At 34.7% G+C, this 9,683-nt stretch overlaps 1 protein-coding gene across 2 annotated transcripts in view; it reads left to right on the top strand.

Annotated features, from left to right (window-relative positions):
• The first annotated feature begins 9,160 nt into the window (after positions 1-9,160).
• LOC112046335 (STE20/SPS1-related proline-alanine-rich protein kinase) overlaps positions 9,161-9,683 on the top strand; it is a 40,531-nt gene continuing 40,008 nt past the window's right edge. Inside the window, exon 1 of one of the 2 annotated variants that reach the window (XM_024082952.2) lies at positions 9,161-9,294. The gene's annotated coding sequence lies outside the window, so the exon portion shown is untranslated. The remainder of the gene's footprint in view (positions 9,295-9,683) is intronic. The other variant, XM_024082955.2, reaches the window with a different exon arrangement.

Raw genomic sequence — 9,683 nt, 5'->3', positions numbered from 1 at the left:
TAAGAACAGATTTTGTGATAGGGTTGGATTAAAGAGGTCTAAGGGCGGACAAAGTTAGGGGCGTCCGCTAGTGTCTTTTTAAAAATCAATATATTCTAACCTAGTCATTATCCCCGTTATAAAACAACGCCCTTCGCCGCGTCTGTCTGTTCGCGGTAAATTCAAAGACTATTGGACGGATTTCATCACTGCCATATGAAGAGGGCTGTACTCACGAGTTTAAAACGTCGAAGCTTGTTATTTATGCTTTAAAGCATTAAAAATTTCGATAGCGTGAGCTCGGACTCCGTGTTAGAACAGGGGTTGGCGTTTAATTCTCTTGCATTTCTCTTGGTCACGCCACAACTTGATTTGATTCATCTTTTTTCATGTTTTCTGATTGTTTGGTACAGGATAGACTATGGTTTAGTATAGAATATTGGCTCACCCGCAAACTTGCGTTGAAACAGCGTTGTGGGTCTGAGCTCCATAGGTGAGCTGATGAGCACTTTAGTGATTTTTTTCAATAATGATTTCGTATACTTACGAATATGATGGTTAGAATTTTAAAATTTAGATTTTTGACTCAAGTTTTTATTGTGATTCTATTTATATCGTTTTCGAATTAATTATGTGAGATCCAGAAATCATTGTAATATTTTAGGTATTTAATAAAATTAAATGCATTTGTCATAAAAACATCTATTAACGTGGGAATTCATTATTATCTATTATTATTTATATGATAAAACTGAAGGGCTTTTTTATGATCGTGTAATCTAAGATAGAAACGGGCTAACTCGGGTATTTTTTTTTGTTAAAAAGATTTTATTTTTCTATTTTTAGCGTGTCCTAGCGTAGTGTGTAAAAAATTATGGTAGATCAGATCTTGATCACGTGACCTGCCTATAGAAAATGACATTCCCATACATTTTTCTAGTTTTCGAAGCGTTTGCGATCGTAGAAAGAGAATCGACGTGCAACTTAGCTACAGGGGCAGGTCCTGGCCTTGTAGTGGACTGATCAAATAGGCTGATAATGTTCATGCATAAACCGAATGTTATTTTGACAATAGGTAGTTACCTAATTACTATAATTGTTGTGTAAAATCCGTCTACTACATGGTACTAGATCCGGCATAAGAAATATACCCTCATTTGTTATTCAATTGAGTTAAAAATAAAAGATAGAAAATGTTCACATTGACACATTGCACAGAGGTTGCATAGTTAAATTGCTGCCAAACATTAGAAAGTGCCGAACAGTTAGTTTTTTTATTGTTTAATCTTCTTCCCTCATTGATTAATTAAAAAAAATCGTACACTAGTCAATAGAATATATCAAAAATAATTGAAAAAGTAAAGGTTGTCTACTTTTACACTGCAACTGTGGTGATGCCAGATACTTTAATTTTTTTGAAAAGAATACTTGCCATTTCTTTAATTTATACTTATAATAAATCTGTAGAGAGGTAAATTCTGTACATGAAATATATTTTCAAAATAACTATCAGGGGGTGATTAGTGATCGACACTGATGCCAAAAATGCAATCAGTAATTTCTTTTTTTTGTCTGTCTGTCTGTCTGACTGTCTGTCTGTAAGTTCGTTATAGAAACAAAAACTAATCGACGGATTTTAATGAAACTGGATACATTTATTCTTCATACTCCTGGGCAGGATATAATAATACTTTCATTACGCTACGATCAATAGGAACAGTTCAGTGCAGATAAATTTTGGGAAAACAGGGGAAGTTACTCAATTTTTTAAGTTTCCGTCGCGTGTGCAGCCATAATAGGTAGGGTAGGGGTAGGGTAGGGTAGGGTAGGTTAGGGTAGGAGTGGGGTAGGGTAGGGCAGGGTAGGAATTGTTAAAAGTTTACATCTACTTTCACGCGGACGAAGTCGCGGGCGTCCGCTAGTTTTTTTAAATATGACCAATGTATCCCATTCACCTCCAACTAGTCGGGAAAGATTGTATTAGGAGTGGGTACCATAATAGACCAACGGGGCGGGAAATAAACAGTTAAGTAATGTTACTTACATATTCAGGAATGCGGGCTCTTAGATCAACATTATATACCTAGTGATGAATGTATGCAATATCAATGAACAAAAACTCAAACTAATTAGTACTCACAGTAAGAACAAGGCTTTGACATGTCTAGAGCTTTTGTTTGACGGTCCCGAAGTATCTAAGAATCTAGTAAGCATAATGCGTGGTGGATTTACAAGACAGAGGTGCTGGGTTCGATCCCCGGCTGGGCCGATTGAGGTTTTCTTAATTGGTCCAGGTCCGATTGGTATAAGGCTTCGGCCGTGGCTAGTTACCACTCTACCGCCAAGCGTAGAAACGTAGCTAAACGCTGCCAAAAACGTAACGTTACGTTTCGTCACTATCAATAAAGTTGCCATGACAACGAGTTCACAGCGCTGTAAGTTTCACATAACATAAAATTTAAAATTTTGAATAACCCCCGCTACTGAGGCACCTGCTTCCAGCGAATCCCTGCGACTTGCTTGATGTCGTCAGTCTATCTGGTGGAGGGTCGACCAACATTGCGTTTACTAGTGAGGCATCGCCATTCCAGCACTTTGGGACCCCATCGTCCATTGTCTTTTCGAACTATGTGTGTATTTCGGATCAACGCTTCTATAATAACCAAGCTTTTTTTTAGAGACTGTGCTATGAGTGGGTACAACAATAGACCAAAGGGGTGAGGATTGAACCACCACCCCTCGGTGATGAATCCAACATCTCTTACCGTTGAGCTATTGAGGCTTTAACCTGAAAGTCAAAACTAGATTCTGTACCATCTGCCTCAAGCGAGTTCTTGAGAACTTCGGATACATTGCCAGACAAATACGAAGATAATCTAGTAAAACTAATGGTCACTAGCGAAGTGGAAGAGAAAAGGCCGATGCGTGGTCAAAACACTACTCCACTACTCTCCGGCTAGTCGAAGAAAGGACAAGATGCCTTAATACAGTAAAAATCAAAATCAAACGATTTTGGAGAACACGGCCCTCACATGTGAGAAACTCTGAAAAAACTTATGTAGGAGGGACACCAACGATGTTAGAGAAACACCTTATCTCCCTTAGGATATAATTACCATCGTTGCCCTTCTCATACCGATTAAATGACAAAGTATACATGTAACCGTATATGCAGTGTGTCCCATAATGAATGAATCAAATTTCAATTACAAGATACATAATTATCTAATACAAATTTGATTAGCTTTGAATAAAACTGTAGGTTGACCAAGTTTCATGTTTCGGTCGGATTTTTAAATTATTTCTGTGCTAAAACCATCAGTACATTTTCAATCCTAATATATTTTTGGTAAATATAATGGATTAAATTATCTGTTTCACCCACGTAGTTCCCGTTCTCATGGAATTACGAAGATAAAATATAACTATAACTCCTTGATTTCTTGATTGACTCGAAAGCTGCGGATTTATGCGGATGAGAGTAGCGGAGTGTTACGTTATCTCTGTGCTACGAGTATTTTATGGGGTTGAAATCTGATTGTATTAAGCTTGAGGCGTTCAAGATGCGGACTTACAGGCGGATGCGGCGAATATCATGGAGGGATCGTGTAATCAATATTACTGTGCTGCAAAGAAAGGAAAAACTAACAGAGGTTTGGCAGCTTGTTTACAGTAGGAAACTCGAATACTTGTGTCATATAACGCGATACTCTAATTATAACCTGCTCCAGTTTATTTACTATCCAGGGAAAGATAAATAGAATACGAAGGCCTCGTCATAGACGTACTCGTATATCTTGACTCAATAATGTACGGCATTGGTTCAATATGAGTACCAGCCCCTGTAGCCAAATGACACGTCGATTCTCTTTCTACTATCGCAAACGCTTCGAAAACTAGAAAAAGGTATGCGAATGACATTTGCTATCGATAGGTCACGTGATCAAGATCTGTCATTCCCATAGAGTTCCAACATTCTAGTGTTCGAAGCGTTTGCGATCGTAGACAGAGAATCGACGTGCCACTTTCAAAGTTCAAATAGCCTTATGATTGCCAACCTTCGATAAGAGATGGCACTAGAAGAAATTATGGGACTGTTCCAACTAAGTCGTAACGTGTGGCAACCTGCAATAGGATCTTATTATCCTATGCAAAATATGCTCCATAAGCAGGTATGAATATGATTTTAATAACTCGGTGTAAAGATGCTGTTACTTGTGAGTCATGACGCCAGAGGCTCGTCTCATCGTTTAGTTGATTAGTTGCGATTGGCGTGCGCTGTGGCTCTGATTGCCATCCGGACATCGTAAGTGCAGGATACCAGACGTCGTCACAACGAGGTATGAATTTAAAAAAAATACATTTTTTTTTCTGAAAATTATATGCCCTATAAAATTAATACTGTTTTATATTATGAATTAAATTTAAATTTTAAAATAATTAATTATACAATATTTTTTTAAGTTTTATTTAGCTTTCTATATTTAATAAATTTAATTTTATTATGTTTAATTCAGTAGGTATTTTTTTTTAAATTTTGATGTGTAACGTTTATAGCCGCACGTAACACCGATTTCTGGCGTGGCGACGCATGCCGCATAAAACGTTGCCGTCACAAGAACCGAGTTTTTCGATTTGATATTGTGGTAAATTGAGGACTCACCAACGATTTCATATGTTAAGAACTACCCACGTTTTTAGAGAGTTGCAAAATTTTGAGGTAGTTTTATTTTATTTTTTCTAAATGACTACTTTTCTAATGGTAGGTTTAGGCATGAAAGTGTAACATATAAATAAAGTTACACTCGTATTTATTTCTAGTGTACGCTCGATATTTCCGCGCGAAATTTCAAAAAATCTACTGATTTTTTCAGGATACAGCAGCCCTAGGGTTATTGATAATAGGGTAGTTGACTCATATCAAATTAAATAAACAATAAAACTGAAATATATCGATATCAATCAATAAAAGCTACGGATTTCAAATAAAACTTAATTTAAAAATTATCTATTTTTCAAATTTTCCAAACTTCAATAACACTATTGTCCATTTTGTGAAACAATGTTACTTGATGTACTAAACGTCAAAGTAGTTGTTTCTAATATTTTAGTCAAACTGTTTGGTTCCGTTTGGTCTTGGTAAGGGATTTGTTAACGTGACGTCATGAAACAGTTAAAATATGGATAGACCATTATGGCGTTTTGGCTCGTATTGTCAAAAAATATTTAAAAATTAAAATTTTCATGTAATCACGTAAAAAAAAGTATGATTTTGTTTTCCAAGACAATTTAACAAAAAGTGTCAACTAGGCTTTTGTTAGTCAGTAACCTCCTCTATCTTCCAGTGAAAGTCTCAACTAAATCGGTTCAATCATCAAAGAGTAGCCCGGACAAACAGACATTCAAAGAGACATTTATTGAAAAAATATTGGTTGTTTTTAACCGACTTCAAAAAAAGGAGGAGGTTTCTCAATTCGACCGTATACATATTTTTTTTAGTCATGTAACTATAAGAACTTGAGAAAACACAGTTATTATGAAATGACAGTCATACTCTTCATTTTTAATTATATGTAGATATATGTAGACATTACTTAGGTTTTCAAGCATTATTTTCAGACAGGTGGTAGGTTTCACGTATACTTAATTAGGCAATTAATTTAACGTTCAAGAAAGATGCATAGATATAACTTAACGTAATATTGCAAAGTATATTACAAAGCTGTACATCAACGCATACAGACGTAAAAGTAAAAAAAATGTACAAAACAGAAGGCTGACGTCATTTTGAATTTATACGTATAACCAACGGATACTTTCGAATATTGAATTATGTATTTATTGTAATATTACTGGGATAAAATTCGCCTTATTGTTCACAATTGTTGTCAAAAGTTCTAGTTATAAATTTTTTTATAGTTGAGATAAAATTTTCATTGCAGATATACATTATAATATATACCTACGTATTTTGAAATAAATTAATATAGACATTTTTAAAGTTCTGAAGAATTAAGACGCGATTAATGTGCGGTTATAATATGCATCCGATTGAATTTTTTTTTGGCTACGGCGGCCAATCTCAATTTTGAGATTAACCATGTGCGCTGGAGATATAGTGCACAAGTGTGTGCGAAAGCACAGGTGCACTATCTATTCTCTCATTCTCATGCGACGGTAGACCGACACTACCGGTGTAAGATCAAGCGCAAGACCGACGGCTTTAAGTGCTTTCCGACATAAAGCCGTCGGTCCGTACGGGGGTGTATTTTTTTGTTGGCCTTATCAAGGATTCGAACCATGGACCTAATTGTCGGTAGCTGAACCGTTTTAACTGAATCTACTTACTGAAATATGTTTGCCAATAAACTTAAGATTTAAAAAATTTTGCATTTTGATACCATTTTGATGATAATTTTTTAGGATTACTTTTAACATTTTTCGCCACATGAATTCAGATTCGGCCTTCGCGATTGATAAGCTCACCTCTTACTCATTATACTCGTATGTATATTAGTACATAAACAATTTTTCTTATAAGAATAGAGGTAAACTCGTTTAAGAATTAATATTATTAGTTTATTAATAATTAATTAAAATGAATACAATATTATCAATATAGACTAATTAATAATAGTGAAAAAGCAGGCATTCAAGAAATTCATTAAATATATAATTTTAAATACGTAAATTTATTGGTATTAAGTATTACAAATGTATATAATTTAAATCATTCAAAACAGTGTTTTTTTCGCTTGGTATTTAAGTATCTTGATGAAATAAAAGAAAAGAAAAGTTTAATCAAAAATGAAGTAAAATGTTTGCAATCCCTGCTGGCTCAACTCTGCCCTCTGGGTTACTTACTCATTCAGTCGGAGCTAGTTGTCATCTGTGTCCAGGACCCCTTAAAGGAGTTTTGAAATTGTGATTGACTTTAAGGTCGAACTGCGAAGTCATATCCACATAATCGCATCTTGACGTGAAAATGTATTACCATAGCAAATCCGCGATTTTAACTCATCCGTGCAGTCGTTTAGAATGCGTGGAACGGTGAGATGTTTGTTTTGAATTTATTTCATCTGCAGTTAGTAAATATAATATGTACTAACTTATGAAGATAAGAATTGCGCCCACGCATGTATGATTATGACCTGAGTAGGTATGTAATTCATCAATGCGATTTAATTACAATTAATTATGGTGCTCTTTGGTAGTGCTACATATGAATGAATGAATGAATGAATGAATGAATGAATGAATGAATGAATGAATGAAAAATGAATGAATGAATGAAATATACTTTATTGTACACCAAAAATAATAATAACAGGCAAGAAATTAACTTAAAAACTAATGTACAATTGGCGGCCTTATCGCTAATGAGCGATCTCTTCCAGACAACCAATCGAAAAAAGAGAAAATAAATACAAGGAATAATGCATAAAGACGGGTGTACACATAAAAAGAGAAGTAGAAGATATATTACACTTAGATAATAATATATTAAATCAAAATCAATATATTTATATACAAACACATAAATATATTTATATACATATCTTACTGTTGAACAAAACTAGACACTTTTCATTGGATAATATGAATTAACAAATAAATAAAATTTTCCAACAGATAACATACTCGTAAGATCCATTTACTAGGTGGGTGGAGTAATATAAGCATACGCCTTTACGCCTTTTACAATACTGTTTTGTGATAGGCCTCAAAGATTCATTATCAACGTTATCATGATCTTATACATATACTAGATAGTGAACTATAAGTCTTCAAGCAATGCGTGTAGCCAGTGGCAATTATAGGCTCTTAAGAGTCACCATGGGAGTGATGGTGAGAGCTTTGCTCAGAGTATATCTGCGTTATTGAAACAGAAACGAGGAGATCCGCCAAAGCATCAAATTAACTGACTTGGAACTCATCATATTAGGATAGTCTTTAGGCCTATGTGTAGCGGTGGATATCCCTCGGCTAAGAATGATGATGACTGAGATTTTCCCCGGTTACGACTCCAATTTATAACACTTTTAAATTATTGTAAAATTATAATAAATAAATATTATGGGTTATAAAAATAAATAGTTTTATCTCGCTGCGTAGCTGTGTATATCAGTAGTGTAACCTGGATAAGAGTATCAGCAGAAAATTAGTGCTGGATGCTCCAGCATTTGCTTGGATCATGCAGCAAAATGCTGAGCATTTTTGTCATGTTTGGCAAACATGACAGTGTGGTGTTGCTTCTACTACTCGAGTTTTGGTCTTGCCTTGCTCAGGTGGTTGAGGCATCGGTGCTTCGGCATTGAGGTGTGCGGTACAATTTAAAATAAACGTTTTTTCTTTCATTCTTTCTTTCAATGATAGTGCAGCTAGCTAGGAAATCTCTGAGGGTATATTTTATCTTGGTATTCCTACGGGAACGGAAACCACGCGGATGAAACCGCGCGCCGTCTGCTAGTGTTGTAATATACTTGTTCTTCTATGCTGACATCTATAATTTATAATAATTATGTAATTGGACAAATTCTGTTATATGTGTCAGCGTAAATTGTAAATACCGTTAGATTATAATCTATCTCGCGAGATTGTGAACTGTCGATAGATTTTGATCTCCATACATACGTTTCCTTAGAACCAGAACTTGAGTGACTCAGAAACTAATGGTTAGGTTAGGTTTGGTATTTTTTTATTTGTGAATTCAGTCTATTGACAGTTCACAATCTCGCGAGATAGATTATAATCTAACGGTACTTACAATTTTGCAGTGACATATGTATAAAAATGTTCCCTTTTCATTAATCGAATTAGCTGCTTATGCCAGTGCTAACGGCTTGACGTCCGATAAAACTGATCGTGTGTTGGTCGCGATGTACATGAGATCATGCATATCGCAACTTATCGACTTATCGGATGGTGAGTGACTATCATTAACCATTCCCTTAGTCATTATGTCTTAATATTTAATGAGGATTTATCTTTTTTAGTTCGTTTTTATTTTCATTTTATTTATTTCACAATTTAATGTTTTAAACAACAGTAATATTACCTATCTTTGGCAAATAATATGCGTTGCCAGCAAGAGTATGCCATTTGACGTAAATAGAGTACCTATCTATGTAGGTACTACTAGAAAAACTTCCGTGTCGAAGCGGTGTGACGTGTAGTTTTTAGTTTTGGTTTAACGTTGTTAAAGAGACTACACTAACTTGAATTGCACTTTGGTTATTACTTAGTTTTAGTTGTAAATAGTTAAATGAGTTTTTCGAAATCATTATCATCCAGAAACGACTCGAATTTGATGGGGTATGTAAATTTTTCTGATCTTTTGCTAGAATATAAGATATTGACTCCATTTCAAACCTTCCGTTAGATACAGATTTTAAAGACTTAAAATCGTAGCTTTTGACGATTTGGTTATCTTAAATAAATATTTTTTTGAAATCTAATGACACTGTTTAAGATTTTCTATGAATCAGGGTTTTCTTTTTAGTAAATTAAGTAATTGGATAAAATATTAACATGGATCCATTATCCAACATGCATTTTTTGTATACTCGATAAATGTATGAACTGGCTTCTTTTCCTTTTTTAGCTAGGACCCCCTTCTTATTAGGACCCACTACAGGATTTGGCTCTGTGAGTAAAATGGGTTAGGCTATAATAGGTTAAGATAAAATGAGGATGATGCTGAT

Source organism: Bicyclus anynana, chromosome Z (genome assembly GCF_947172395.1).
Source record: "Bicyclus anynana chromosome Z, ilBicAnyn1.1, whole genome shotgun sequence".
Lineage (NCBI taxonomy): Eukaryota > Metazoa > Arthropoda > Insecta > Lepidoptera > Nymphalidae > Bicyclus > Bicyclus anynana.
Note: the sequence above shows the minus strand (reverse complement) of the source record. Positions and strands in the feature narration are given on the sequence as shown.